Genomic DNA, 5964 nt, shown 5'->3' on the forward strand with positions numbered 1-5964 from the left:
GATGTTTCTTCCATTAGTAGTGCCCTTCTCCCATTTCTACCTATAAAAATCTATTTATCAGGACCCAGTCCTGTGTAATGTCTAACTTCAAAAATTTTCTCCTTTGTGTAAATGTTAAATGCTTTACTTGGTAACATTAAATTGCTAAGAAGGAGTGTGAGCAGCTGGATATGAGAGAGCACACAATCAAGATCATATGAGAAGCTGCATATGGAACAGGGTGATCAGCCTTTGAACAGTTCCGTCTTAGGGGATGCAGTTTAGAGGTTCCAGCATGGGCTGGAGCAGACTGCTAGAATTAGAATCACAGCTCCATCCCTCAGTAGCTATGTGGCTTTGGACAAACTAATCTACCTCTTGTCAATTCCCTTATCTGTAAAATGCAGATAATGGCACCTGCCATGTAGGGGTATATAAGGATTAGCTGAACATTTAGTAAATGTTATGGAGGTTTGCTGTTATTGGATGTATACTTTCTGCTGAAAATATCTATTGTTGGCTTAAATATTAAATGCATTTATTGTTTTTATTAGCTCAGTGACATTTATTTCAGCTTTTGACCTGAGTTTGTTTTCCTGTTCTCAAACTTTATGAGAAACATAAGAATCAATAGGGATTATTTCAACTGAATTTAGAGCTTATCTAAGAGAACTTCAGGGTTAGGAGACAAAACAAAACAAGAAAAGAGGATTTAAAAGAAGAAATTAGATTTAAAAGCTTAAGGGATTAAATGGGTGGATAAAGTCACCCGGCATGTACTTTAGATAAAGGCTGGAAAAGCAGCAGTGCTACTCTGCTTAGTCAATGGCTCCTGACCCCATTAGCAGTCAGTGTTAAACTAACTCTTGTTGTTTTAATTAATAATGCAAAATGGACAGTTTTTTCGCTTGCCTATGAAAAAATATATTAAACATGATTTATGATTTCCTCTAGGGAGTAATAATAACTTGAAATGTAGATGAATTAGTAGTGATGGTATAAGAAAAAATACAGAAAATAGTGTATTAAAGTCCTACATGGATCTCAAATATAGCAATATTTTACCTTGAAAATCAAGGTTGTTAGCAGATAAGAGGAGTTAAGTTTCAACTGTTGTCTTTCAGTTGCAAAATATAAAATTTGGGAACTTTTAGGGGAGGACTGTGGAGAAATGTGAAGAATATCAGAAACAAATGAGAAATTATTATGGTTCAAATATGTTCATTTACTTTTGATCATTACTGGTTGCATAAGATTGACTATTTTAGAAAATGTGATTTTCTCAATTAAAAAATTTAAGCCTTGGGACTTCCCTGGTGGTCCAGTGGTTAGGACTCTGCACTCCGAAGGCAGAGGCCCTGGGTTCGATCCCTGGTCTGGGCACTAGATCCCGCATGCCGCAACTAAGAGCCCGCATGCTGCAACTAAAAAAGATCCCACATGCCGCAACGAAGATCTTGCTCGCGGCGATGAAGATACCGCGTGCCCCAACTAAGACCTGGCATAGCCAAATAAATAAATATTTTAAAAAAATTTAAGCCTAGAGGCAAATTTGTAACCCCCCTTTGGTAACTGTAGGAGTTTATGGTATCTATACTGTAATCAATATCTGTACCTATATCTATATATGGTACCATTATCTATATCATCAGCTGTATCTGTATACCTTATTTCCTATTATCTTCCAATCTTTATTTTTTCTTGCCCTTATTTCCCTATCCACTTTTTACCTTGTTACACCATAACTGTGAAAGCATCCTCAATCATTTAAATAATGAAGTAGAATATCAAAAAAGCACATAAATACAAAAGGATAAATGAGGCCCCAGTAATCCTTTGCCTATTGCTTTCCACTGCTTTGGACATGAGCAACCATGCTGGATCTAACAAATATGTTTAGAATTATGGCAGAGATTTTAGTTTCTAGTATTAATGGGAAATCCCTGGAAGGTAAACTTTTCTTTGTTTCTTTTTTCTTTTCCTGAAAAAGCATTTTTGGTTTTTTGTTGTTGTTTGTTTTCTAATTTTCTGGAATTGTATTTCATTCCTTCTTAAGGCATAGTCAATAGTGATCAAAATCTTAGTTTGCTTTTGTTTATTTTAAACCATCTGATATTTTATTAGTGGTATTTATCATGAGGTTCATAGATTTATTTTTTACTTATTCCTAAGGAACGGAGAAGCCCATTAGATAGGAGCTGATGATCAAGGACTTTTTTCATATAAATCAAAGAAAATTTTATTCTCAATTTCAGTATCTTGAGTTTTCACTGACTTCCACACATTAATATACTCCATTTAGGTCCTTGTATTTTGTTTTTAATGTCATGCCATAGAGACAGATAAAGTGTGCCAAACTCATGATTATCTTGGCACAGTTGTTAAATCAATACTTTTAATTTTCTGGTGTAGGATACCCTTTCTTTTGTGAGAAAAAGTCTTGGTAGCTTTTGAGTTCTGTAAATCTGTGGTATTCTTCTAGCACATCATATGCTCAGTAATTCTGAATAGTCAGAATAATCTGTAGATCACATTCAGTCCTTTATTTCTATGCAAATTCTGGTGTTGAGCTTTTTTTCCAATTGTTCTTCAGTCACTAATTTCTATAACAACAATCAAGACATTAATTTAAAAAATAGATTCAGAATTAAATTTAGAAATTAAACCACCACAGAAGATATGTGTTAAAATTTTATGAGCCCAGATGAAGGTGTTCATCTTCATAACTATGTGCTGCTATGTCTCAGGGGACTGTATAGCAGTCACTTTAACATTCCTATTCTGTCAACATTTTTAACAAAAAGTACTACATATTTTAAAAATCATAATACTTAGATATGTTAGTGTATACAATTTATAGATGGGAGTGATATCACTATTTTGAATACAAATGCCTTAGAGTTTATTACCTTTAAAATATGAATGTAGCAGGATGAAATGGTATTGTATTACCTTCTAACAGACCGCAGTGAATGGGAGTACAGTGAAAGAAGTGGCTTAAACTAGCATTAAGAGCAATAGCAGAAACAAATGTTACCTGTTGAGTAGGCTCAGTCATGATAGCTAACTGTGATGTACTGTGCTCATTTTAAGAGTTGCCTTCTTAGTTGCCTGCTTACCAAGAATTGTAAATGAAAGGAATAGATAAACCTTGTATGTTCCAGAGTCTCATTTTTCTCAATCAAGCTATACTTTACAGTGAATCACACACACTAACTACTTTCCAGTCAGCAGTACACACCATAGTCTTATCTTTCTATCTCTTTTCATAGCCCCTTTAATCTTGAAAAGAGTGTGAAGAGAAACGATGGTGGTTGTAAAATCATCTAGATTGTCAGAAGACATTTTAATAGCAAAATGTCAATGGAAAGTAGAAGCTATGAGGGAGAGGCTGAGGGCTTTTTCTTTATGTTGGCAATTGGACTTTAAAAGATTCAGCTGCACATCTAGTTAGTAAATCAAGAATAATACCACATAATCAGACTCTCTGAAATGCCATTGTTTTGATTTTGATATAATTCTTCACGATACTCTAAACTTCTGTTCATTTTATCCCGGATTTCCCTTTTCAGAAGTAACACAGTGGAGAGTCATATGTATAAGATTATAAATTATAGCTGTAGCTACATAATCTAGGACATTACAATATTATTGGATACATGTCCTAAAGCCGTATTTCGCTAAAATTGCTTTGTTTTAGTGGTATCAGCGTGAAGTGTGGTCTGAATCCCATAAAGGCAAAAGGAAATTCTAACACCAACCAGTGAACAAAGAAATGAATACCATCTCCTTACTCTAAGCATGGGGAAAGTGGGAGTTTTTGTTTTTTTTCTGGAAAGAGTTTATCTTTCAGTAAATCTGCAAGATAGTTTAAGCCAGCGGTTTTCAAAGTGTGGTTTCTGAGCTAATATCACCTGGAGAATTGATAAAAATGCAAATTATTGGGCCTCATGCAGGATTTACTGAGTCAAAAACTGTAGCATGAGGTTTATAGTCATCTACATTTTAGCCAGCCATTCACATGATTCTAATGAATGATAAAATTTGAGAACACGATTTTAGACAATTGATGTGGCTAGCAAATGTAGCATTTAAAGGCTTCAGTCAAGTCAACCCTTGCTTTTTTTCTTACATTTAATGGTTTTATAAATCATCAGTGACATTTGAAAAGTAGTGTTGCTACTACTGAAACTTTTGATTTGGTACTAAATTTTATTTGCTCAAAAAAATGCACTACTATAAGAAATTATAGAAGAAAATAATATATTGTTTTCTTTTTAAAGTTTATATTCTTTTAAAGATGAAAAATGTGAATGAGAGTCATATAGAACTACCATATGACCTAGCAATCCCACTACTGGGCATATACCCTGAGAAAATCATAATTCAAAAAGACACATGTACCCTAATGTTCATTGCAGCACTATTTACAATAGCTAGGACATGGAAACAACCTAAATGTCCAATGACAGATGAATAGATAAAGAAGACGTGGTACATATATACAATGGAATATTGCTCAGCCATAAAAAGGAATGAAACTGGGTCATTTGTAGAGTTGTGGATGGACATAGAGTCTGTCATACAAAATGAAGTAAGTCAGAAAGAGAAAAACAAGTACTGAATATTAACTCATATATGTGGAATCTAGAAAAATGGTACAGATGAACCTATTTTCAGGACAGTAATAGAGACACAGATGTAGAGAATGGACACGTAGACCTGGGTTGGGGGAAGGGGAAGGTGGGATGAATTGGGAGATTAGGATTGACATATATACACTACTATGTGTAAAATAGGTAGCTAGTGGGAACCTGCTGTACAGCACAGGGGGCTCAGCTCAGTGCTCTGTGATGGGTGGGATGGGGGTGGGGTGAGAGGGAGGTCCAAGAGGGAGGGGATGTATGTATACATATAGCTAATTCACTTCATTGTACAGCAGAAACTAACACAACATTGTAAAGCAACTATACTCCAATAAAAAAATTTTTTAAAAACCTAAGGAAATGAATAGAAGTTAGATTTTATAATTATCTCAGGCCTATTATGTTTTTCTTCTCAACCTAATGCCATAACTTTATTAATCACATATTAAAGTAGAAAATATTGTCTATGTAATTAATTTGTGAGGTCAACAAGAAAAGTAAAGCATGCCAAAGGAATGTGGTTGACCATATTAATGGCTGATGCTTTGAGTGATTAATATATCCTGCTTTGAAAAACAATGCTTGTCTCTCACATACCATGTAGAATACATTCATATATCAAATATATATCATATATACACATATAAAATGTCTACTAAGGTTATGTAGTGGGATGGATGGGATATAATATTAGATAGGCAAGGCCTTACTAGAAGGGATATTTGAAGAAATATCTGAAGGAGTAGATGGAAATGAGGCATGTGGATATCTGGGGGAAGAACAGCCTGGGTGGAGGGAACATCAAGGACAAAGGCATTGAGCAGGTGCGTGCCTCTCCTGTTTCAAAGTCATCAGGGAAACTAGTGTGGCTGGAGCAAAGTGAGCAAGGGAGATAGTAGCAGAAGACAGAGAAACCATATTGATGGCTTTTGCACTAGTTTAGGTCATAGGTGATTATGCCTTGATCATGCAGAAATGGAGGTCATGAGAAATACACAGATTAAGGTGATGTTTTGAAGGTAGATCTAGTAGGATTAGCTAACATGTTGATTTGGGCTGTGAAATAAAAAATGAGTCAAACATGATTCCGGGCTTTTGTCCCAGAATGACAAAACTCCTGGATGATTGGAGTTGCTACTACTGAGAAGAAGAATGTTAGGAGAGTCAGGTTTTTGGGAGAACACTGGGAGTTTGGTATTGGACAAGTAAAACTTGGGATGCCTATTAGATATGCAGGTGGATAAGTCAAGTAAATGATTGGAACTACAGGTTTGGGGTTCAAGGTAGAGGTATCTAGTGGAACTAAAAATTTGGAAATAATTTATAGATGAAATTTAAA

At 35.0% G+C, this 5964-nt stretch overlaps 1 non-coding gene across 1 annotated transcript; it reads left to right on the top strand.

Annotated features, from left to right (window-relative positions):
* Nucleotides 1–1289: 1289 nt before the first annotated feature.
* On the top strand, nucleotides 1290–1362 carry TRNAR-CCG (transfer RNA arginine (anticodon CCG)). The gene has a single exon. It is a non-coding gene; the product is annotated as a tRNA-Arg (tRNA).
* The last annotated feature ends 4602 nt before the right edge of the window (nucleotides 1363–5964 follow it).

Source organism: Physeter macrocephalus, chromosome 10, assembly GCF_002837175.3.
Source record: "Physeter macrocephalus isolate SW-GA chromosome 10, ASM283717v5, whole genome shotgun sequence".
NCBI lineage: Eukaryota > Metazoa > Chordata > Mammalia > Artiodactyla > Physeteridae > Physeter > Physeter macrocephalus.